Genomic DNA, 26,927 nt, shown 5'->3' with positions numbered 1-26,927 from the left:
AGTGTATCACACAAAGCCTCATTCAACAGAAATCGCAACTCTCTCTGAAACTGTATCGTAGGATCACCAGGTAATTTCGTATAGACAGCAGTATCTGATCATTGATTTAAAATCTCAGCTTTATATTTGATGTCCATTATAACCACTGCCCCACCTTTATCTGCACTTTTGATGGTAACTGCAGAGTTATTGGATAAATGTGTCAGAGCCTGCTTTTCAGCAATACTGAGATTTCCCTTACTTAATCTCTGAGACTCTTTCTTCAATAAGGAAAAATCCTTCTCAACTAATTGAATATAGGCCTCCACAAAATTATTTTTCACAGGGGGCTGAAAGCTACTTTAACCAAACAATCTGACACCCTGTAAAGTAAAACAATTGGATAATGCATTCTCAGACATAGTAGATAACTGCTGTTTATCAGAAAAAAAGGAGGTCAACCTAAGTCTCCTAAAGAAGGCAAAGAGATCACATTCGAGTTCAAACCAATCTGGTGAATTCATGGGACAAAACGTCAGTCCCTTGGATAACAAACTAACCTCAGCATCAGATATCCTATACGACGATATATTCACCACTAGGTCCTGTTCTCTCACAAGCCCTTCTTCCTCCCCTCCATGTTGCGTGTCCTCACTGAACTGTTGCGTACAGGATTCTGTGTACCTCTTCCTCCTGTGTTTCCTCCCACTACGGCGAGATCTCCTCTTGTTATGTGCTTGTCCATCTTTTCCTTTCCTAAAGAAACCACCAGACACCGAAGGTACACTCACACTTGCACTTGAATCATCGGTGGATTCTGATTCAGCTGTCGTGAAACCAAATTTTCTCTGATCTCTAACACAGAATTTCTTTTTCCGACCAGATTTGACATATCTGTCCCTTCTATAATGTGTAGAGTTCTGTATACCGGCCTGCCAAGTAAAAACACGACCTGACTTATAATCATCCACATCACGGAACCATTGGGCTCGCTTGGTCTCCTCAATGTCATTACGATATTTCACCAACTTCTCATCCAGTTGGTTCCTGAAAATATCCACATCGAGTGCTGTCATCTGGGCTGAAAACTGCTGCTCAACATCAGATATTCTCCTTCTGATAGCTTCCATTTCACTGTGAAGAAACTCTGTTTAAAAGCATCAAATCAAATGCAAACTTGTTAGAAATCGATTCAAACCTCTTGCAGAATTGAATGTTATCAGCCATAAGTGTCGGCCGTAAATGTGGCCGCAAACCACGTGGTATCCTGTGTAACTTGTAGTACTCACATAGCGTGGAGGCATGTAGCTCCAGAGAAATGAGCCTTCTCTTTTCATTCTCATATTTTTTTTCGGAGCATGTCTGCAGTGGGTTTGTTCAAAAATGACATATCGGCCTGAGTGCCAGATAGAATCCGCATTGCATCATCCTCTGTATAAGAAAACGTCATGGCATTATCCAGTTCACCCACCTCTGGATTAATAAATTCCATATTGGATCCGGTGCACACCTGCCAGGGTCCCACAGCAGTCAATAAGAAAAACAGCCGACAGCACACAGATGCATAGATGCACGTTGCAAAGGCCCCGGGGCCCATCGAGTCCAACACTGTGTACAAACGTAAGAAAAAGGAACAGCATCCGTCTCCAGGTGAAAAATTCTGTAGCTTTATTTTGCCATCATCAGATACGTTTCGACCTCTATGAGGCCTTTATCAAGTACAAACTCATGACACAAGGAGCGGCCATATATAGTGTGGAAAGACCAATCACCATTCTGGCTACGCCCCTATATAAACATACATAAAAAAACGGTCAAACAAAACATCAGAGATATAAAATAAAAAATACATCACATAAAGTTTAGAAAGGTACAAAAATACAAAATTGCTCTTATACACATAAGCACTAATATCCCTAAACACGGGCCATACATTAAAGGCCAATCATCTTATTGTGTATCCATCACCATGGTGATAATTCACCAATCATAATCACTCTTTTGTATAGGAAATCACTAAGCCAATGAAAACGCTATATAGCGTTTACGCCAAAATCATGGCCAATCTCCACATTCAACACAGATAGTATACGCCACATTGACCAATCCATTGCCACCATAATGCCTCACAGAGGAATCGCGCCACGCGACCATGAAGGACGGCTGGGTCCGGGCGAAGCCTCGCGACGCGTCAACGTCAGAGATTCCCCCACCTGCGCGCGATATCACCGTCGGGACATCATAAGCAGAGGTAACGCCCCGCCCCACCGTCCCCCAATGGCGCACGCGCACAAGTCCACATGTAAGCCCAGTATCTGACTCGGCCATATCGGCCAATCGCAGGGGCCAATCGGCGAGGGGAGCATGCCACATGACAGATCACATGACCTGCCATGTAAACAAAACATCCCACCGCCGACCCGCAACCACCACCAGAGGTCAGATCGCCAAGTCAAATAAACAAGATATAGCCAAATCCATGGCAACATTAGGGCTATATAAATATATAAAGTATCCATGTTGCAAAAAAATTTTTTATTAGAGCGACTTTTCAAACAATAGTGGTATACAGACAAAACAACAGAGGACACAGGGATCGAACAGAGCAATACACCACATAAGATATAAGTGCTTCTGGGATTGCTCAGTCCCCATGACCGCCGGTCACTCTTCACACCACCTATAACAATAAAAAATAACATTAAAATCAATATATAAAAAAATATACTTGACCAAAAACAGGAAGATGGCAAACTACATAGAGGACAAAGGAGATTCAACGTATACAAATATGTAGGTTATAATCTACATTCAAGCCTCTCGGCTGTAGTGTATCCAGCGTGGCTATCTACCTATGATCTTTTTGTTTCAAAAGTTTAACCCCATCCCCTCCACGCCTCAATGGCGGAACTCCATCAATCACTCTAAAGCGCAGTTCCATGTTTGGGATGTCCATGTTGTGGTAATATGCTAAAGGGGATAGCTGTAGTCACCCAAGTCACAACTGATGCATGGTCCAGTCGGCATGGCCAGGGCCGTTACGTGTCCATCACTGCGCACTGGGTTAATGTGGTGGGTGCAGGGTCCACAGGGAACAGCGGTGGTGGGACAGTGCTGCCTAGCCCACGGTATAGGAAACAGTTGGCTGTAGGCGTTCGACCCTCCTCCTCCTCCTCCAGAAGCGAAAGCTCGTCCACAGAGCGAAGTCGTACGAGCACTCCATCTGCAGCTGCCACTGTTGCACACGATGTGTCCCCCTATCGAGCAGCTAGTGGAAAACGTCAGCAGGCTGTGTTGCAGATGATGTGTTTGGGCAACAGACACACCGCCGAGGTACTGGCCGAGTACTTGAAGCGACAAACTGAGTCATGGCTGGGCAGTGTACATCTTGATGCAGGCAAGGTAGTTAGTGATAACGGCCGTAATTTTGTGGCAGCCATAGCCCTTTCAAAACTCAGCCACATACCTTGCTTGGCTCACACCTTGAACCTGGTGGTGCAGTGCTTCCTCAAAAATTATCTGGAGTTAACAGCCCTGCTCCAGAAAGTGCGAAGACTGTGCGCGCACATCCGCCGGTCGTCTGTACACTCCGTTCGTATGCAGAAGCTGCAGCGATTGCTCCACCTTCCTAACCACTGCCTCATTATCGACATTGCAACAAGGTGGAACTCCACCCTGCACATGGTGGAGCGGCTGTGCGAGCAGAGGCAGGCCATAATGCATTTGTGGGAGGATACACGGCCAGGCACTTTGAGAGCAGACATGGAGTTGACAGGTGTGCAGTGGTCGAAGCTGAAAGACCTCTGTAAAGTCCTTCAGTGTTTTGAGGAATGCACACGGCTGGTAAGCGCAGACGACGCCATCCTAAGCATGAGCATCCCACTTATGTGTCTGCTCATGCAAACTTTGACGCACCTTAAGGAGCAGGCGTCTGCAGCCAATGTTGATGAGGAGGAAGAGGAGGAGGGAATCCTTGATGACATTCAGCCATTGTCTGCTCAGGGACCTCTCCTGGACGAGGTGGAGGAAGAAGAGGAGGAGGAGGATGATGATGGGGATGATTACTTAGGGGAGGAGGATGCATCTCGTGGGGCAAGTGAAAATGATGGCGTGGCAAGGTCTGGTACAGGGTTTGTGCGTGACTGGAGGGATGTGGATTTGCCAGAAAGTGCTCCTCCAACCAGCACTCGCAGTGCATCATTGACACCGGGAACATTGGCCCACATGTCAGATTATGCCTTGCAGATCCTAAAAAGGGACCCCCGCATTGCCAAAATGATGAATGATGACTACTGGTTGGCCAGCATCCTGGATCCACGCTATAAAGGCAAATTACAAAACATCATGCCACAGGAGAACCTTGACCTAATATTGGCTAATAAACAAGCAACTCTGGTAAATCGGTTGCTTGAGGCATTCCCAGCACACAGCAGCGGTGATGGTTCTCACACGAGCCGTACGGGCCGGGGGCAGCTTGGCAGAGGTGTTCGTGGTGCACACAGCAGAAGTGGCGTTGGAGACAGGGGTTTCATGACAATGTTGTGGACTGATTTTTCAAATACCGCTCACACAACTGGTAATACTGCATCGATGGAAAGTGACAGGAGACAGCAGTTGTCAACTATGGTTACAAACTACTTTTCCTCCCATATCGATGTTCTCCCACACAGGTCATTCCCCTTTGACTATTGGGCCGCTAAACTGGACACCTGGCCTGAATTGGCCCAATATGCCTTACAGGAGCTCGCTTGCCCAGCTGCAAGTGTGCTATTGGAAAGAGTCTTCAGTGCAGCTGGATCAATCCTGACAGAAAAAAGGACCCGTCTGTCAACCCAAAATGTGGATGATCTAACCTTCATTAAAATGAACCATGCATGGGTTTCCAAGGATTTTGTCCCACCTTCCCCTGATGACACATAGGGTGACAGAAAAATGGCTTGCTTTGGTCCACCTCTTCCTGGGACTTCACCTATTTCGCCTTTTGCATCAGCTGAATGTCCAACATCAACATATGCCACTTTCTAAAACTCCCTAACTGTGCTGCCTCCCCCCCCCATGGCCGGGGTCACCGCCTAGCGCACGACACCGTGCGAGTGCCGTTGCCCTGGACAGGTGGGTAGGCCGACTCTTGGGCGCGGGCACTGGCACAGGGTCCCTCATAGTGCAATCAAGTGTCTCTGATGGTGGTGGTGCACACCCGCCGTCAGATACACCGCCGTACTATGAGGGGCCCAGTGCCAGTACCGACGCCCACGAGTGGGCCCCCCTTGCTTGGGCAGGGCCCAAGCATTTGCAATCTTTACCTCTCCCTGCTCCTCCGCTGTGTAATCTGGGCCGTCAAATCCATACTGTGCCTGACACCGTCTGAGCCTGCCTCCTGATGTATAGACATATATTTTGAATGTGTACGCTATCCATACATGTTATCCGGGGATACGGTACCCTTTCTAACCTTTGTGCAATCACGTGCAAGCCATACTGGGCCTAACACCGTCTGAGCCTGCCTCCTGATGTATAGACATATATTTTGAATGTGTACGCTATCCATACATGTTATCCGGGGATACGGTACCCTTTCTAACCTTTGTGCAATCACGTGCAATCCATACTGGGCCTAACACCGTCTGAGCCTGCCTCCTGATGTATAGACATATATTTTGAATGTGTACACTATGCTATCCATACATGTTATCCGGGGATACGGTACCCTTTCTAACCTTTGTGCAATCACGTGCAATCCATACTGGGCCTAACACCGTCTGAGCCTGCCTCCTGATGTATAGACATATATTTTGAATGTGTACGCTATCCATACATGTTATCTGGGGATACGGTACCCTTTCTCACCTTTGTGCAATCACGTGTAATCCATACTGGGCGTGAGAACGGCTGGCGAGCTGTTAAGCAAGCTACAGCACCTGTGGTTTGCACACGTAAGTTTTTCATTTTTTCAGGAATGACGGTTAGGCCTAATTCCGGAACTGCGGTTGACCTGCACTTACTGGGAAATCATCGTTCGCGGGTAATAATTGTAATCACAGATCCCCATCACTAACGTTGTTCAGCGGGTTATCTGCACCTGTAAGCGACAAACGCTGGCCTTTTCAGTGTAGCGCACATGCAGCCACGGACATGTAAGGGCATGACACACCAGTTATTGGCCAATCTCATGTGCCAGAGCCTCACGTGTCCCTCTAGTAAGCCGGACTCGGACCGCGGGGCATGACGGAGTCTCGTTCGTTAACGGAATTAAGCTTGCAATGTGTGCATCTTTTCTGTAGCTGGCATGGTTGAGGTTTCCCAAGTGGAGTCGAATTAAACCGTAGGCTCCACTCCTGGTGGTGCCCTTCTGGACATTCCTTTAAGGTTCAGCTTTGCAACCATACTGCCCACGTAAAACAAACACTTTGCCTTCATGAACGCTGTTTGGAGGGTCATGACTCGTGGGAATAATGCCGCCCAATCAGTTAACCTGCTAGAGAGATCCTTCGTTGCTCCCAAGCATGACATCACACTCCCTAGAAGGAAGGTAATGCCACTGTGGCGACCGTACTCCTGGGGGCGACACAAGTGCACTGATGCCCAGCCACTGCTCGATGAATCTGCTGGTACATTGACCCAGACCACTACATTCCCCTCGCACGCTACACGGCCTGAATCTGACCCTGATGAAACTCAGGTTACCCTTCCCATATACAGTTCCATCTTACACGGTGACAAAGAGGAAGCTGCAGATGAAAGTGCAGGTTCGGCCCACCCGCCATCAGACACACCACCGTACTATCAGGGGCCCTGTGCCAGTGCCGTCACCAACGAGTGGGCCCCCCTGCTTGCTCAGGATCACAGCACTTGCAAGGTTGAAATACTGTGCAGTGAGATGGAAGATGGGGATGACGAGGAGTCCAGACTAGTACAGGGATTCCCTAGCGAGGAGACTTATTTGATTGTTTTCAATGTTGGGACAGCAATTTTTGGGGAGCACTATACTCTGGAGAATGATAGATGGGGCCCACCATACACTGGAACATTCCAAAGGTGGACATCAGACACTGGAGCAGCATTTACAGGGCCCATTATACACTAGAGCATTAGAAATGGGGCCCATTATGTTTGGAGCATTATTTGGGCCCATAAGACAGTGGAGCTTCATCCATGGGTACCAACATATACTGTAGCATTATGTGGAGCTCATCATATACTGTTTCAAACATTATATGGGACCAATGATTCTGTATGGAGAAATAGATGGGCCTCGTCATGAGATGTAAAAAGTGAGGTATTTTTCATTGTACTATACCGCTATTTCTCTGCCGCATCGGAGCATCATGAGTTGTGGTATGTGTTAAAGGGGCGCTCTTTCGCCCAGGGCACATGAAAACCTGGAGCCAGCCCTACCCCCCCACAACTTTAGCCAAATAACCCCCATTTTTCAGTGCGTAACTTGTATTATGAAGTTAATTAAGGTTGACAAGCTTAAGTAAGAAGAATTGATGCTTTTGGTATTCAAATGGGCACTGTAGGTGTGTTTCCTGTCCTCCTCTCACTGCCGACTTTTATTCCCCATTGACTTACATTGGGTTTCGTGTTTCGGGACGACCCCGACTTTTCCCTATAATCGGACGATCTTGCTCGACCCGACTTTTGGAAAAGTCGGGTTTCACGAAACGAAACTCGACCCTAAAAAACCAAAAGTCGCTCAACTCTAGTCACCGCTTCAGTATTTATCACCCACTCCTGGTTTTGGCTCACAAATACTGAGGTAAAAAACTGACCAAATACTGAACGTGTGAATGTGGACTTACAATGCCCGGTAACATCTCTATACACAGATGAATGCACTGGATGTACCATTCAAGGTAGGTGAAGTCGCATATTTTCCTGATTTTATTTTTCTATGCAGTTTGCAATATTAACCCCTTCGCCCCGAAGACTGTTTTCACCTTCCAGGCCAATTTTTACAATTCTGACCAATGTCAATTTATGAGGTAATAACTCTGAAACGCTTCAATCGATCCCACTGATTATGAGAATGTTTTCTCATGACATATTGTACTTCATGATAGTGGTAAAATTTATTTGATATGACTTGTGTTTATTTGTGGAAAAAAAATGGAAATTTGGAGATAATTTCGCAATTTTCAAACTTTTCATTTTTAGTCATATCGCACAAAGTAAATAAATAACATTTTCCACCCATTTTCCTGTCTTTACATCAGCACAATTTTCCAACTTTTTTTGTTCGGAAGTTATAAAGGGCCTGTCACTCTAAGCGATATCGCTATAACGTCACTGGTTTTGTGACGTAGCAGCGATATTGCTATGTCTGATACTTACCTCCGACCGGCTCCCCTGCTGATTATCGCTGATCGCGCGAGAACGTCCTGGAACTTATCTAGATGTGTATTGAGCGCTTTGAACCCCCAGGTGCTTCATAGAAGTTTATAACATTAGGCCGTGAAAATAAAAAAATCACATTTTTCTCAGATAAATCATTTTTTAGCTCCAAATATTGCATTTTCATAAGGGTAACAGGACAAAATGGACCCCAAAATTTGTTGCACAATTTCTCCTGAGTTCATTAATAGCCCATATGTGGTCAAAAACTACTTTTGAGTCACAGTGCAAAGCTCAGAAGAGAAGAAACGTCATATTGGAGTTCAGATTTTACTGCACTTGTTTGAGGGTACCATGTTACATTGACAGAGCCCCTGAGGTGCCAACGCAGCAGAACCATCCATATCTGACCCCATTTTGCAAACTAAGCCTCTCAATGAATTCATCTAGGGGTGCATTGATTATATTGACACCACAGGTGTTTCACAGACTTTTATACCATTGAGCAGTGAAGATAAAATAATTTACATTTTTACCACCAAGATTGTGTGTTAGCCCCAAGTTTTACATTTTCATACTGGGAAATGGGTAAAAATGGTACCAAATTTTGTCCCACAATTTCTGATGAACGTGGCAATACCCCATATGTCGCTGTGCAGTACTACTTAGCTATACGGAGAGACTCGGGAGGTATGGAGCGCTATTTGCCTCCTGGAACACTGATTTTCCTAGAATAGTTTGCAGATTTGATATAAAGAGCCCCTAAGTGCTAGAAAAGAAGAATCCAGCCTCAAATGACCCCATTTTGGAAATTATAATCCTTTGGGAATTTATCTACAGATGCATTGACGATTTTGACTCCATGGGCATTTTCCAGAAACAGGAAGCAGTGGATGTTGCTGAATGAAAATAGCAAACTGCTGTTGTAGTGACCAGTACATTATGCCCAGCTCATGCTTATGCAGACACACACCTGTAAATGAAGCGGGTTCTCATTACTACAGAGATGCCAGACATGTGGGTGCTAAATGAGGTTTAGGGACACTGGGCACAGAAGGGAGGGGGAACATTTGGATTTGGGAGCAGAGCTTTTGCAGAATGGGGTTTCCATCTAAATCTCATGACAGATGAAACCCCTGAGGGATATATTTACTATAATGAGGCAGCAGAGTTACTCTGGACTCCATCTGGCCTCTGTTCAGCCGTGTCCTTTTCAGAAGTGCACAAAACTGTGGCGGATGGCGATTTTATGCAATCCTAAAAAGATATACACCGCCGGATCACAGCTCCTATAGCACCCACAGTGCCTCCATCTGCCTCATTATAGGGAATCTTCTGCCGGGGGTACTGTCTGAATCACGTATTTCAGAGATTTAAGGCTGGGATCACACATGCGAGAAACATGGACGAGTCTCGCATGTTAATACCCGGCACTGCTGCTGCCACTTGAGAGCGGAGCGTGCGGTCTGCTCCTGAGGAACGTCAGCAGTGCCGGGTATTAACATGCGAGACTTGTCCGAGTTTCTCGCATGTGTGATCCCGGCCTTGCACAGAAGCGCTGGTGTAAGCTCTCAGCGCATAGCGCAGGATAAATGTGTGCTAAGCCTTACTGCGATCTTTGGGATGCAAAATCAACAGTATGTGAAGAATTGGCTTTATTTTTTATGCCATTCCTCATGCGGTATAAGTGATTAGGCGACTTTATTCTTTGAGTCAGTGCGATTCCAGCGAAACCAGATTTATATTGGGTTTTTATGTTTAGCTGCTGTCACACACTAAAAGACATTTTTTATTGCAAAAAATAGTTTTGAGAGCTATAATTTTTCCATATTTTGGCCCACAGAGTCATGTAATGGCTTGTTTTTTTGCGGGACGAGTTGATGTTTTTATTGGTACCATGAACAAAAAACAGCCATTCAGGAATTGCTTTTTGTTTTTTATATCATTCTGCGTGTGGTAAAATTGGTAAGGCAGCTTTATTTTTTGGGTCAGTACAATTACAGCGATACCTCATTTATATTTTTTCATGCTTTGGCGCTTTTACACAATAAAAAGTATTTTATAGAAAAAATAATTATTTTTGCATCACTTTATTCTGAGTGCTATAACGTTTTCATTTTTCTGCTCATATAGATATATGGTGGCTTGTTTTTTGCAGGACAAGATGACATTTTCAGTGGTACCATTTTTAGTTACATTCGTAATTGCGTATTTTTTTTACATTGTTCACTGATGAGGTTAACTAGTGGGACATTTTCATAGAGCAAGTCATTTTGGATGTGCAATACCAAATATGTGTACTTTTATTGTTTATTAGCTGAAGAGCCCGGCGTTGCCCAGGCATAGTACCTAACTGTGGGTCCCACGGTCGTCCTTAACATCCCCGCTCTCCACCCACCGTCCCGTTCTATCCCTCTGCAGCCGCGCTCTACATCCATGTCACTGTGTCCCTCCACAGCTCCGCTCTCTTCTTCCACAGCCCCGGTCTCTTTGTCCACAGCCCTGCTCTCCCGCGTTCTCCCTCCACAGCCCCATTCTCTTCCTTCACAGCCCTGCTCTCCTGCTCTCTCCATCCACAGCCCCGTTCTCTTCCTTTACAGCCCCGCTCTCCCCGTCCACAGCCCCGTTCTCTTCCTTCACAGCCCTGCTCTCTCCCTCTACAACAGGGGTCTCAAACTCGGCAGAGTAAATGGGCCGCAGATAAAAAAAATTTGAGCTGGGGGGCCGCATTCCTGTCAAACTTAATAAACCCGTACACACGCGGCTCCGCTCCGTACACCTTGTACACACAGGGCTCCGCTCCGTACACCTCGTACACACAGGGCTCCCTACACCTCATACACACAGGGCTCCGTACACCTCGTACACACGGCTCTGCTCCGTACACCTCGTACACACAGGGCTCCGCTCCGTACACCTCGTACACACAGGGCTCCACTCTGTACACCTTGAACACACATGGCTCCGCTCCATACACCTCGTACACACAGGGCTCTGCTCTGTACACCTCATACACACAGGGCTCCGTACACCTCGTACACACAGGCCTCTGCTCCTTACACCTCGTACACACAGGGCTCTGTTCCGTACACCTTGAACACACAGGGCTCTGCTCTGTAAACCCCTCCTGACCCAACGCATAAACTTGCCTTCATCCAGTACCATGACAACCAGCACACAGAGCCCCCTCCCTGTGTGATGCCCCTCTATGTCGCTGTCCCTACTGACAGTGGCATCAGAGGGGTTAAATACCTGCGATCAGTGCTAGCTCCGATCGTGGGTGTTGCTACGGAGTGTCAGCTGTAACATACAGCTGACATCCGCATCCGATCGCCACGGCGCTCAACGTGAGGCTGCATGATCAGTGTGCCGTACTAGTACTGCTGCCTGTGGGAACGCAGTTCCTGCAGAGCAGTACTAGTACAGCGCATGTCAGGAAGGGGTTAAAAGAAAAAACATTGACAAAAATGTAAAAATAAAAAATACATTTAACATAAAAATCTGAACTTAGTAGTAGATCATTGTCTTACGTCACATTCCCTTTTAGATCTATTTAGACAAGATGATAATTGTGTAAATGATTAACATTACAATTACAGAAAATAAATATATCTTTGTACCGTGTTTTCAGTTAGACATTAGGTATCAGCCACTGAGGACTCTTAAATCTAAGTATTTTTCTTACAATACAATTGTAAAATGAATGATATGATAAATCAATTAATCTGCACGAAATCCGTTTCCGCGGCGGTTTTAACCGCGCGATTTTGCCGCGAAAACGCGAAAAATAAGCATCCCATGCATTCCTATGGGATTCCGCAATGCTGTACTAATGCTGCGGTTTTTACCGCGGCGGAATCGCTTCGCGGTAAAAACCGCAGCTTGCTCATTAATTTGCGGAATCGCGGCGATCCCGCACCCATAGGAATGCATTGTTCCGCTTACCTCCCGCATGTGGCTGTGCCCACCATGCGGAAAGTAAGCAGAACAATTGCGGATGGTACCCACGGTCCGGACGAGAGGAGACTGTCCTCCGGGCTTTGGGTACCATATCCCTGCAAAAAATAGAATTTAAAAAAAAAAAATATTGTTATTCTCACCCTCCGACGTCCAGCGCAGTCTTCCTGCCTCTCTCCACGCTCTCGTTCCCAGTAGTCCTTTGCGAAAATGCCCGCGATGGCGTCCGTTCTCGCGGGATCGCGAAGTCTCGCGGTCATCGCGAATTACCGCGAGACGTCGCGATCCCGCGAGAACTGACGTCATCGCGGGCATTTTCGCAAAGGATTACTGGGAACGGATGCGTGGGACGTCGGAGGTTGAGAATAACACTATTTTTTTTTTTTTTTTTACATTCTATCTTTTACTATTGATGCCGCATAGGCGGCCTCAGTAGTAAAAAGTTGGTCACACTTGTCAAACACTACTGTATGTTTGACGAGTGTGACCAACCTGTCAATCAGTTCTCCCAGCGATGCTACAGCTCGCTTGGAGAACGCTAGCATTTTGCAAGCTAAATACGCTTGCAAAATGCTAGTTTTTCCGCGGGGAAAATCGCGGGAATTTAAAATGCGATTTTCCCGCGGACTGGAATTCCGGAATAATCGCGGTAATTTCCGCGAGAGTTCCGGTACGTGTGCACTTAGCCTAAGTGGCAACAAGGGGCACAATTTATCTCATTGCCTCCGGCAGAGGAATGACTAGGACCAATCCTGGGAAGAAACAGCTGCTGTGGGAGATTTTATAGGAAAGCGTGCATGCTCCTGACACCGCGTGCTGTCCTTGTCAGCACCATTTTGCACCCATAAAGCAGCATCTTCCCTCAGTGCAAATTAATGATTTCCCTGCAACCACGACAATGGCCACTCTGCAAATTTCCCTGGCATTAAGAGGGCTTAAACCTTGGAGACATTTTTCCTTACGTAATTGTAATGCATGCAGATAACAGAATAGTTCATAAAATGAAGCCACCATAGGATTATTACAATAAAAATAAATGGAGTGTGTGCCAAAAAGCCAAACAAGCCGTTCCCCACTCCTACCTGCTCCATTTATTTTAACTAGTGCGGTATTTATAGAACACAAAACAGCAGGGAGCGGGGGATGGAAATGGTTCTCACTCGTTAGGGAATGACTAAATGACTCATAAAGGCACAAATTAAATACACATCTGCCTGGAAGAAGCTCAGACTGCCATCGGATATTCTGCTCCTAGCATCCTGCCATCCGGGGTTAACATTTCAGCTGTACCGTCACTCATTCATTCTCCAGCATCTCTGCTGTTCCTTCCTTCTTGAGGCTGAGCTTTTGTCTTGCAGCCTTTGTTTCATTCAGCTTTCGTGTGCTTGTTTGTGTCTGTCTATCCTGGCGTCTGTGCGTCTATTCTCCCTTTGTCTCTGGTTGTCTTTATTTTCTGTGGGCAATCATTGTTGTCTGTCTCTCCGACTCTGGATTTGCCTCCTGCCCTTTCTTTATTCTAATTTCATTTTCCTCTTGTGAATCCAGATCTTTGTATACAATATGAGTGAGGGCCAGTGACATAGTCGTGGCTGAGAGTATCTGCGTTAGTGCCCTGGCCTCCCGTCACATGAAAATACTGTCCCCTTTGTAGCATACCATCTGCTTCACCCTCTGCACTGTAAGGGTCCCATCGGGGTCGCTGAAGTTCTGCTGTGGTCGCTGTTGCATATAAAGAAACAGAGTCCAGTTCAAACTCAAAACTTAGCACTTTACTTTCTTGGTTTCGCCCCACATCCTTGTTAGTGACAGCACCAGCATAGGGTTCCATACAGTCCTCATTATCTACTTCCAAAGTTGTGGTAGTCCGGTTACATCTTTTTTTTTCGTATATGTACCTACCTACTGTCAATGTAATGCCTTTATGCATCTGTATCTGTAATTGTTCCTGCCTTGCTGCTGTAATGCTCTGAATTTCCTCATGGTGGTACAATTAAAGGATTATCTTACCTATTATACTAAAGTGTAATGTGCCCCATCTCGTGGCCAAACTAAGGTACTGCACTTTCCTTATCTCCACATATATACAATGCTCAAGAACATATCAAATCAGTATATATACATTACATACAAATATGTAGCAGAAATAAGTACATCAAAATAACACATTAACCGCTTAAAGGGGTAGGGGCATAGAACAGTTTCTGCACCCCCTTACACATTATCTACTGAAGCCTAGTATTATTTGTACACATGTTCCTTATTATAATGCTAAATCATTGCTAAAGTGGAACAGGCTGCCATGAGAAGTGGTGAGTTCTCCTTCAATGGAAGTCTTGAAACAGAGGCTGGACAGACATCTGACTGGGATGATTTAGCCAATCCTGCTTTGAGCAGGGGGTTGGACCAGATGGCCCAGGAGGTCCCTTCCAACTCTACGATTCTATGATTCTAAGAACAAGTCCAATGATGCATGCTACATGGAGGATCCAAGGGTTGGCCAAGGCAGTAGCATCTACCGGAATTACAAGTTGGCATATTCTGCTAACACCAGAGATGTTCCTTGCAGATTACAAGTTAGGTGTGAAAATAAACTTAAATGTGAGTTTGTTTCCACATGTTCATTATTTCAATGAAACCCAAGAAGGTGTTAAAGAACAATTAGGGACATTCCCAGTTTGGCATAGATTTAACTCCGTACATTTTACAATGCTTGAAGCCAAGCCTCATTCTGTTCCTCTGTAATCTTATAATATACAGCCTTGTATTTCTCCTTGCTCCAGTAAGCACCAGAACCAGTACCAAGTGCTTGGGATGACCATCTGGGACTGAAATGTTCCATGCATCACCAGGCACTGTGAGCACCAAAGTCCACAAGGGTCTACAAGTGGACTGTCCTTAAGGCTGGGGTCAGATTTGCGATAAACTTGCACAAGTCTCGTGCGTCAATACCAGGCACTACCGCTGGCACTCGGGACCAGAGCGTTCATTTTCTTATTCAATTTTACTTTATTGGAGAAAGGTATTAACAATACATCAGAAACAGTTACAAATATGTGCGGCACACTAGGTTGCAGCAATACTGACATATTTGAGTTATTGGTTTTAAGATAAAAGAGTCTTAACCCTCCGTCAGGAACAATATTCGCACTAACTCGTAATGGAACAATATGCCTGTCAAGCGCAGGCTAGAAAAATGCCTAGAATATCTAATTTTCTCAATTTCAGTGATCTAAAAGTGATCAGAGACCTTCATAGGGATGTAATAAAAGAGACTACACATTATCAGGTGCAAAACAAACCCATTTACTCAACATAAAAGTAATAACTTTGATATACACAAATTTCTAAACTCCTGAGAAGTACACTTTCATTTGTAAGAAAATCTGCCTTATTTATATGAAATATCCACAAACCTTTCTCTATCAATTCATAAAACAAGCTAAATAAACAATAGTAATGACTAAAAACATTACATACCAACCTTATAAAGTGTGATGTGTTCGGGACCAATGAGCCTGAGAAGCCAGCACAGCTATATCTTCCTTCCTGAAGCTCTGCAGACCAACTGTGGTATCAGGTTTCACACAGCAGCTAGAGCCAGGAGACTATCTAGAGGGAGGGGGTTTCCTGAAAATCTGGTGAGAAGGGAGAAATGAAAGTAGAAGAGCTGCACCTGTCAGATCCATTGTTCCTGACGGAGGGTTAAAGGAAATCTGTCACAGGTATAACATTAGAAAGGGTATAACGTGCCACAGTTTGGCCTGGCACTTTCTCCTAGAACACATACAAGATCCCACTAACTTAAAACTCATTATCTTTGAACAAATTCCTGATAACATACAAAACAGACTGCAGAGACTCATTAATAGGGAATCTTATTGGATTTTTAAAATGTCGATGTCAAATCAGATGGTTTAAATGAGTGCATAGAGAATACGGTATATGAATGAATTGGGCGTATGTTCTAATATTATAAGAATACTAGCTGAAGAGCCCGGCGTTGCCCGGGCATGGTAACTAACTGTGGTTAGTTATAACAAATTATAACGAGAGATATATATAAAGCTGAGTGTATAGCCCCGCCCACTCCGCATAGCCACATTCACTTTAATATCCCACATCATCCCGTCAGCCAGAGCTACCGGACTACTACCCCTAATATCCCACATCGTCCCGTTAGAGCCATCGGACTACTACCCCTAATATCCCACATCATCCCATCAGCCAGAGGCATCGGACTACTACCCCTAATATCCCACATCAGCCTGTCAGCCAGAGCCACCGGACTACTACCCCTAATATCCCACATCATCCCATCAGCCAGAGCCACCAGACTACTACCCCTAATATCCCACATCATCCCATCAGAGCCAACATTGTCAGGTTGGCACTGTTACACCAATTAAAATGACACCTCGGTTGGAGAAATCCGTGTTGTGTTTCTTTTTTTAATCTGTGTTTGAATTTTTAAGTTAATGAGGATGCTTCATGCCAGACTAAGAGAAGTTCCTGATTCTGGTCTCCCCCTGTAGTCTTGTGTTATTTCCAGCTTTACGGAAGGACGATGACAACATAGAAATGATAAGAATAATAGGCCTCAGTTACCACAGCTGTCTACAAGGAAAACTGTTGCTCATAGCAACCAATCACAGCTCAGCTTTCACCTTTTAAACTGCTCTGGTGAAATGAAAGATGCTTAGGGATTGGTTGCTATGGGCAACGCAGGCGGTACAACCTGTTGTGGTCAAGAAGATGTGCCTATGAAATATATATATGTTAGAAATTTTATATATATATATATTGTACTAGCTTAAGAGCCCGGCACTGCCCGGGCATAGTAACTAACTACGGTTAGTTATAACTAGTGTTGAGCGATACCGTTCGATACCCAAAAATATCGTATCGGATGGTATCGCCCGATACGAAAAAAATATCGGGTATCGCCGATTCCGATACCGGAAGTCCCATTCAAGTCAATGGGACTTCCGGTATCGGAATTAAAAAAAAGCCCTTTATTTCCTTGTTGGCTAATTCTACATAATTGAAAACAAATAAGAATCATGTAGAATGTATTGTGGGAGGTGGAGGAGACATTAAAAGCATAGTGGTTTATTCAAATCACATGGCATAGCATTAATTCCAATTTTTTTTTTCAGTACGTTCGGAGTTAAAAAGATATTGACTATGTTAACTTTTTTATATTTTGTCAGATATGTATGTTTCACAACTTCCATGCTCTTCACGTTCTTTTGTACTTCTCCCACACTTTCTCCTTCATGATCCGCAGCAGTAGCATTTTTTTCATCAACTTTTTCTTCACCTTATTCATCTTCTTCTTCTTCATCTTCTTCCCATTAATTTTTTTTTTCCATTCTTCATATTCTTCTTATTCAGCTATTATCAATTTTAATATGCTATTTCTTCATCTTCTTCCTATTCTTCTTTGTCTTCATTTTCCTATGGTGACAGGCATTCCTGTAGTACTTATCTATAAAAGTTATAAGATTACACCTTACGTTCTGCCTGTCACTAAAGATTTACAACAGGATTTGTCCGCGTTCAGTTTGGCCTGCAGCAGCAGGCATTTTCCAGGGGTACCACGAGGAGGAACGGACTCACCCCCATTTACTGCTTAGTCTTCTTCTGCTTATAATTTTGATTTCTTCTATGCTGATTTTTAGTCTTATGCTTAATGTTCTTCTGCTTTCCGTTCTTCTGCTTTTGCTTCTTCTGCTTCTTGTTCTTCTGTCTTTTGTTCTGTATCTTGGTGGTTGTCTTCATGTTCTTTGTCCTCTTGGTCTTATTATTTAGGGTCATATTTCTGGTCTTCTTTGGTGTGGTCTTCAGGGTCGTCGTCATCAGGGTCGTCGTCATGGAGATCAATAAGGATTACCAAAGACAATTTCAAAAAGCTTGATCTTGGAAATGTAGCAGAAGGTACAAGAAGGCTGAGAAACTGGCGAGAACCAGCAGACAGTGCTGGCACCCGGATGGGTAGCAGAAGGAACAAGAGCCAATGGCACTACCGAGGACCAACTGACGGTGCTGGACCACGGTTACTAAGCAGAAGGTACCTGTGCTAAAAAGCACTACCAAGGACCAGCTGACGGTGCTGGACCTCGGATACCGAGATGGAGGCACCTAGGCCAAAGGCTGTGGTGAGAACCAGCAGACAGTGCTGGCACCCAGATGGGTAGCAGAAGGAACAAGAGCCAATGGCACTACCGAGGACCAACTGACGGTGTTGGACCACGGTTACTAAGCAGAAGGTACCTGTGCTAAAAAGCACTACCAAGGACCAGCTGACGGTGCTGGACCTCGGATACCGAGATGGAGGCACCTAGGCCAAAGGCTCTGGCGAGAACCAGCAGACAGTGCTGGAACCCGGGTGGGTAGCAGAAGGTACCCATTCAAAGCAAAGTAGCCAGGCCGCAAGCCGGCCGCAGTTACCGAAACCCACAGTCCTACAGGGGGTCCATGTCCCATTGGCACTACGGATCCAGCCTTCAGTGCCAGTTCCCGCAGCCCACATAGGAGTCACCTAAACTGCAGGCACCGTAGAGTCGGCTAACCCGGCCGCAAGACGACAGGTCAACGGATTGGTGGCATAGTGACCTTGACACTACCTGGAAACAGCAGGCGTGCTGGAACCAGGCTGGGCAACGGAGTCCCCGTGCCAAAGACACTGCCGAGCACCAACTGGCATTGTTGGAGCCCAGGGACAATCATGGTGTAGGCCGAGGCCTACTTGGTGGTAGTTTTTGACAGTCTGTTGTAGCCTACAAACAATCTATGTGCTCCAATTAGGCATCTGTCTCCACTCTGTTTCCAGGATTTCACGTGACCACCAACACCGCCAGTTTATGCGTACAGCAGCCGTCTGCCCAATCCACACGTGTTCCTGTGTTACTGGGATTCTGTAATGTCAGCAGATCCCCTGATGTGTGTCTGCCACTGTCTCCTGCTCTGTCCACATTCCCACCGCTTGCAGTGGGAAGGTGGACAGCGCAGGAGACAGTGGCGGACACATATTGGGGGATCTGCTGACGTTACAGAACCCCAGTAACACAGGAACACGTGTGGAATGCGTGGACGGCAACTGTGAGCAGGAACTGGTGGTGTTGGAGGTCAGGGGAAATACTAGAGACAGAGTGGAGACAGAGGCCAAATCAGAGAATGTTTAAATCTGAAGTAGTTACAATTTGGAGGCAGCAGCAGTTTGCCCTCCACACAGCAGGGGATCAGCTGACGTTACCGAACCCCACTTTCACATGAACGAGTGTGTTTTTCTGTGTGGACAGCACTTCCGAGCAGCAACTGGCGTTGTTGGAGCCCAGGGACAATCATGGTGCAGGCCGAGGCCTATTAGGAGCCAGGTGTAAAGCTGAGGTATTTTGACTTTGGAGGGAGCAGGACACTTTGCCCTCCACACAGCAGGGGATCAGCTGACGTTAACGAACCCCACTTTCACATGAACGAGTGTGGTTTTTCTGTGTGGACAGCACTTCCGAGCAACAACTGACGATGTTGGAGCCCAGGGATAGTCATTTTGTAGGCTGAGGCCTACTTGGAGGCAGTTTAAGATAAGACGTTGTTTGAATTTGGAGGCAGCAGCAGTTTGCCCTCCACACAGCAGGGGATCAGCTGACGTTACCGAACCCCACTTTCACATGAGCGAGTGTTTTGTCTGTGCGGACAGCACTTCTGAGCACCAACTGGCGGTGTCGGAGCCCAGGGAAAATCAGGTAGTAGGCCGAGGCCTACTTGGAGCCAGGTGTAAATCTGAGGTTGTTTGACTGTGGAGGGAGCAGGACACTTTGCCATACACACAGCAGGGGATCAGCTGACGTTACCGAACCCCACTTACACATGAGCAAGTGTTTTGTCTGTGCGGACAGCACTTCTGAGCACCAACTGGCGGTGTCGGAGCCCAGGGAAAATCAGGTAGTAGGCCGAGGCCTACTTGTAGCAGTTTGCGATTGTTTCTAGACTACTACTAACTGTCAACGTACTCCAATTAGGCCTCTGTCTTCACTCTGTTTCGAGTATTTCCTCTGGCTTCCAACCACGCCAGTTGCTGCTCTGAAATGCCGTCTGCACAACCCACACTTGTTCCTGTGTTACTGGGGTTCTGTAACACCAGCTTCTCCCTAGAGGTGAGTCAGGCAATGTCTCCTGCTCTGTCCACATTTCCACTACAAGTAGTGGGAATGTAGACAAAGCAGGAGACATTGCCGTGCTCACCTCTGGAGATGAGCAGATGTTACAGGACCCAGGTAACACAGGAACAAGTGTGGATTGTGCAGACGGCACTTGAGAGCAGAAACAGGCGGTGTTGTAGGCCGGAGGAAATACTCAAAACAGAGTGGAGACAGAGGGCAAATCAGAGAACATATTAAATCAGAGGTAGTCAGAAGTTGTAGGCAGCAGGAGAGTTTGCCGTACACACAGCAGGGGATCAGCTGACGTTACCGAACCCCACTTGCACATGAGCGAGTGTTTTGTCTGTGTGGACAGCACTTCTGAGCAACAACGGGCGTTGCTGTAGCCCAGGAAATAAAGTTCAGGTCATAGAAACATGAACACAACAGGAGACCTGGATCCTGTTGCCAGCCAATTATTTATTCTGGAAGAGGACTGGCAAATTCAGGTGAAATCCAGGCCTTGTTCATTTTCACAAAAGTAAGCCGGTCAACATTATCGGCGGATAGTCTCGTGTGACGGTCTGTTACCACACCACCTGCAGCACTAAAGACACGTTCCGATAATACACTGGCAGCAGGGCAAGCCAGCACCTCCAATGCATACTGGCTAAGCTCTGGACATGTATCCAGCTTAGAGACCCAATACTTGAACGGGGAAGAGCCGTCTGGGAGAACACTAACAGGGCACGACAAGTAGTCTGTCACCATCTGACGGAAACGTTGCCTCCTGCTGACTGGAGCCGTCTGTGATGGTGTAGCCGTTTGTGGCGGATGGTGTAGCCGTTTGTGGCGGTCCCACAAAACTTTTCCACATTTGGGCCATACTGGCCTTGCCTTGTCCTGCGGCACTGCCTCTGCTACCTCTTTGTGCAGAGCTTTCTCCACTGCCTCTACCCACATGGCTGCTTTGAAAAGCACTACCAGCAACACTTGCAGGGGGGAATGGAGAACATGATGGCCTGCACAAGTGTTTCTTGGTACTCCCGCATTTTTCGCTCCCGGTTCAACTGTGGTATGAGGCTTTGTAAGTTGTCCCAGTAGTGAGGATCTAGGAGGGTGTACACCCAATAATCAGCCGTGTGGAGAATGTTGGCGATGCGGCGGTCATTTAACAAGCACTGCAGCATGAAATCAACCATATGCTGCAGACTGCCAACTGGACCGGAAACGCTGTCCCCAGCTTGAGGCAGCATCTCTGCCTGCTCAGCATCACCCCACCCTCGCTGTACACACTGACTACTAGAGCCTTGTGTACCTCCCTCCTCTGGAGAGATGTGTTCCTCCTCCTCCTCCATTGACTCCTCGTCATCCTCCTCACTAAGTGTCCCCTGCCTGGGCCTTTGTGTGGAAGCACGTTGCGCAGACTTGCCAGAAGCAGATGGCATTTCTGACTGCTCATCCTCGACCTCTTCAAAAACCTCCTCACTTAGTGCTTGTAAGGTTTTTTGAAGCAGACAGATGAGGGGGACAGTCATGCTGATTAGTGCATCATCTGCACTGGCCATCCGCGTGGAGTCATCGAAGGCACGCAAAACTTGGCAGATGTCCCTCATAGTGGCCCACTCAGTGGTGGTGAAGTGTGTCCGGCGCACAGTGCGACTTGTTTGCGCCTGATGCAGCTGGTACTCCATTACTGCTGCCTGCTGCTCACACAACCGCTCCAACATATGTAACGTTGAATTCCACCTGGTGGGGAGGTCACATATGATGCGATGTTCTGGCAGGCGGAATCGGCGTTGCAGAGATGCAATGCGCGATCTTGCCATGCTGGAACGCCGCAAGTGAGCACACTCTAGGCGAACCTTGTGCAGCAGTGCATCAAGATCCGGATAGTCCCTCAGAAAGCTCTGCACGACCAAATTGAGCACGTGTGCCAGACATGGTATGTGAGTGAGGTTGCCTAGGCCCAGAGCTGCCACTAGATTTCGGCCATTGTCACTCACTACCAAACCTGGCTGGAGATTCGCTGGCACAAACCACACATCGCTCTCCTGCTTGATGGCATTCCAGAGCTCCTGTGCTGTGTGGCTCCGATTCCCCAAAGAAATTAATTTAAGGACGGCCTGTTGACGTTTGGCCACACCTGTGCTCATATCTGGCCTAACAGGCTCACGCAGTGCTGATTCCGAGGAACTAGAGTAGGAGGAGGACTCAATATGTACAGACTGCATTCCTGCAATCCTTGGAGTTGGCAGAATACGTACAGAGCCACTCTCCAGATCTGTACCCGGCTCCACAACATTGACCCAATGGGCAGTGAGGGAAAGGTATCGTCCCTGTCCATGGCTACTGGTCCACGCATCGGTGGTCAGGTGGACCTTGCTACTGACGGCATTTAGTAGCGCATTTTTAATTTTTCCCTCCACATGCTTTTGCAGGGCAGGGACAGCTTGCCTGCTGAAATAAAAGCGGCTGGGCACATTGTATTGTGGAACTGCCAATGACATAAAGTTCCGGAAGGTGTCAGTCTCCACCAGCCTGAATGACAGCATCTCAAGGGCCAGTAGTTTGGCAATGCCGGCATTCAGAGCCAGTGCTCGGGGATGGTTTGCCGAGTATGGCCGCTTTTTCTCCCATGCCTGTGCTACCGATTGCTGGTGAGTGGCCTGGGAGTGTGCTGATGACTGCGAACGTGGTTCAGTGGGTGGAATTTCACTGGGTCTCTGGACAACAGTGGCAGTGGTTCTTCCATGGCGTTCCAGTGAGGAAGCCGAACCAGCTGTGTGTGAGCTGGAGGAAGAGGCCCCAACACGAGCTGAAGAGGTGGTAGGTGCTGCTGAAGGTTGGCCTACATCTTCAGTGTGTCTGTGTAACTCCACCTCGTGCTTGGTACGCACATGTTTCCACATATTTGTGGTATTGAGGTTGGTCACATTTTTCCCTCGTTTCACTTTCTGATGACACAGCTTGCATTTGACAAAGCAAATGTCATCTGCAACGGTGTCAAAAAAAGACCACGCACTGCAAGTCCTGGGAGCGCCCGTTTTGTGTTTTGGAAGAGGATTGCTCCTCACGGGTGCCAAAGTGGAGGCTACAGGCAACCAAGTCTGCCCCCGCCCTCTCCCGCCTTTTTTGGCCGTTCGGGGAATCTCTTCCTCAGAGCTGCTCCCACCACCTTCCTGTGGCTGACGCCATGATGGGTCAAGGACCTCATCATCTCCACTCCCCTCTTCAAGCACCGGCTGGTCCTGGGTTGTCTCGCCAGCACCGTACGCACCAGAAATTGGCAACTGAGTCTCATCATCATCTGATGCATACTGAGGTGTGCTGACCATAGGCTCTGGCCCACCCGCCTCTTCAGATTCAGAGGGACAAAGCAGTTGCGCATCACTGCATACTCCCTCTTCTTCACACTCTAGAATGCTGCTTGGCTGGCCACCTCTTTCCAAGCCAACAGATTCTGAGAACAGAAGTAAAGATTGAGATGGCTCCTGTCCATGGCTCTCAGACTGCCTGGGCAATTTGGCAGGTGGTGAAGAGACAGATGGTTGCTCTTCAGTGCTCTGGCCTTGGGAGGATGCGGAAGTCATTGAAGTGGATGCGTTAGCTGCCATCCATCCGACAACGGCTTCAATTTGTTCGTCACGCAGCAGTGGGGTACGGCGAGGTCCTACAAAGCTGCGCATGAAGGACTGTTGCCTGGTAAAAGTGGGGGATGCCGGGTCACTGGTGGCCGCAGCAGACACCGAATCCCCACGTCCTCTCCCTGCTGAATCCCCCCGTCCTCTCCCTGCTGAAACTCCACGGCCACGACCACGTGCCTTACTCCCTGCCTTCTTCATCTTGGTAGACTGATAAAGATAGGCAGAAAAGTAAAAAAGGGGTGGCTTAGTGTTCTTATTCCTGAACACCTGCTAACCAGTATAAGAAACACTAATTTGGCTAAGAGTGTGTGTACTACACTTTAATATGATCTAATGTGGCCTAGACAACTGTAAAGTGGAGTGTTTGGTGAACTTTATTTCCTTTTTTTTGGGTGGGGGGAAAGGAAAGGATGTGACCAAAGTTTAAAAGCTATAGTATCACAAACTTTTTGGAGCGATTACAATGCAGGAAGCTAACCTACAATGCAATTGATGAGGCTCCAAAAAATAGGGTGATACTAGCCTGGCTGGCCCTGAAGGGCACAAGCCAGCAAAAAGGCTCCTCTATCTAATCCTATATAGTGTTTGCAACCAACCAATGACAATGGATGCGGTTGGAAGCACACTAATATAGGAGCAAAAATCTGTCTAAATTAGCTGCAAAAAAAGGACTGTATGAGGCAGTGACGCACGCTGAGCGGACTACAGCTAGCGGTGGCTGTAGAACACACTGCAACGTGAGCTGCACTCACACACAGAGACCTATCAGACAGCCAAAAACAGTGCAGAGAAATGGGCTATAGCGCTGAAAGGCTGCTGAAAGGCTCCGCTGTCCACTCCTTTAGTGTTTGCATCCAACGTATATGGATACGTATGGAAGCACACTATAGAGGAGAAAAAAAAGCAGCAATAAAAGAAAAATGTGTATGAGGCAGAGACACACGCTGGCCGGCCTACAAGCAGACGTGCCTGCAGGACACACTACACAGCGTGGGTCTGCACTCACACAGCCCTTGCAGACAGCTGTGAAAACAGCGCTGCTAGGGAAAAGCAAGCTACAGTGGTGGTTTATGTAGCCTGGGTTAAGCACTATATGTTTTGTGGAATCGCTATTTCTAACTGTCCCTCACAGTCTTCAACAGCAGCCTGTCCCTAACTGAATTCACAGCAGAGTGACCAGAAATGGCAGCTGCAGCGCTTTTTATAGTGCATCATGACATCATTTCAGCAGCCAATCACAGCCATGCCAGTAGTTAACATGCCTATATGCCTAACAGAATATGCCCACACTTCTGAGGATCCCCATTGGCTGAATCAAATCGAGCGGGCTCCTAGCATTATGGGAACTTCCGATTCCGGTATTCGATATGAAAAAAGTATCGGAACTAAGTATCGGAATTCCGATACAGCTAATATCGGCCGATACCCGATACTTGCGGTATCGGAATGCTCAACACTACTTATAAGGCTTCCTGATAGCTGCATTGCTGTTTTCCCACTGCTCTGCAAACTGCTTTTTTAAAAGCAATCCAAATTTTTTTTTTTTTTGTCCTGGTGAGGTACTGAGCGTGCATTTTTTCACACCATACAGTGGTGTACGCTCCTCACACAGTACCGTGTAACGGCTGTTATCACGGCCACAGTGAAGCTATCTGTGTGTGACTCTGTAAGAATAAGTCGGACATGTTCCGTTCTTACAGACCTCCACCTTCTAGTTTTGTCTGCTTTTCAAACAGTTAAGTATATTTGCTGTTTGATCACATTCAAGCCTAGAGACAGCGTGTGTCAGTCCGTATACTTAAAAAACACGGAGCTTGACAATTTTACGGACACCGGACAGCGGTGTATGTGCACACTCCTTTCTCAGTACCGTGTAACGGCTGTTATCACGGCCACAGTGAAGCTATCTGTGTGTCACTCTGTAAGGATAAGTCGAGGACATGTTCCGTTCTTACAGACCTACACTCTAGGGAGATTCCTATTCTGCCCAATTCTATATACACCTTGTAGTTTGTCATACACTAGCCAATTTCTGCCTGTGACATAGCGGTGTGATATTCACTGGGCCTCACACAATCCAACAGTGTCCACAAGTGTGTTCAGAAATTCTACATCTCCCCTGTCCTATAGTGACATTTTTCACACCTGCGACATTGAGCCTGTGACATAGCGGTGTGATATTAACTGGGCCTCACACAATCCAACAGTGTCCACAAGTGTGTTCAGAAATTCTACATCTCCCCTGTCCTATAGTGACATTTTTCACACCTGCGACTTTTAGCCTGTGACATAGCGGTGTGATATTAACTGGGCCTCACACAATCCAACAGTGTCCACAAGTGTGTTCAGAAATTCTACGTCTCCCCTGTCCTATATACACCTTGTACCTTGTTTTACATTACTGTATTGTTATGATTGAGTCACCGTAGGAGGCAAAAGCAGAAATGCTAGCTAAGTCCAGAAAACCAGAAGTTGGCAGCTATCGGATTGCAGACCCCTGAACCTATCAACACAACTAGCAGTAGCCGTGGGGGGTTCCTACGATGCCCTAGACCCCTCTATCACAGCCGGAGAAATAACTAGGCCTAAAGGAAGAAAGGGGAAAAACTAAACTGCCCCAGAGCAGACCCCAAAGTAATAGGCAGCCTCCAACATATAATGACGGTGAAGCAAGATGAAAACACCAACACAGGCAGAAAGATAGACTGAGCAAAGACGGGGCCCAATCTAGCTAGATAGAAAAGGACAGGAAGGCTGCTCTCTGCAATCTGTGAAAAACCCTATGAAAATAAGAGCCAACAGACTGACAGTGAAAAAGGCCCTGAAGACGCTAGGCTTCAAAAAAGCTATGTCAGTACTCAGGAATATT

General features: G+C 46.7%; 1 long non-coding RNA gene across 7 annotated transcripts in view; it reads right to left on the bottom strand.

Annotated features, from left to right (window-relative positions):
- Nucleotides 1–26,927, bottom strand: part of LOC141047004 (uncharacterized) — a 485,357-nt gene that overhangs the window by 441,288 nt on the left and 17,142 nt on the right. For 4 of the 7 annotated variants that reach the window (XR_012219720.1, XR_012219722.1, XR_012219723.1 and 1 more), the window contains exon 3: nucleotides 15,752–15,905. The exons of 2 other annotated variants lie outside the window; for them this stretch is intronic. This is a non-coding gene — a long non-coding RNA (uncharacterized lncRNA). The remainder of the gene's footprint in view (nucleotides 1–15,751; nucleotides 15,906–26,927) is intronic. One more of the 7 variants, XR_012219724.1, reaches the window with a different exon arrangement.

Source organism: Dendrobates tinctorius, unplaced genomic scaffold, assembly GCF_039654945.1.
Source record: "Dendrobates tinctorius isolate UK_male_01 unplaced genomic scaffold, ASM3965494v1 ptg000125l, whole genome shotgun sequence".
NCBI lineage: Eukaryota > Metazoa > Chordata > Amphibia > Anura > Dendrobatidae > Dendrobates > Dendrobates tinctorius.
Note: the sequence above shows the minus strand (reverse complement) of the source record. Positions and strands in the feature narration are given on the sequence as shown.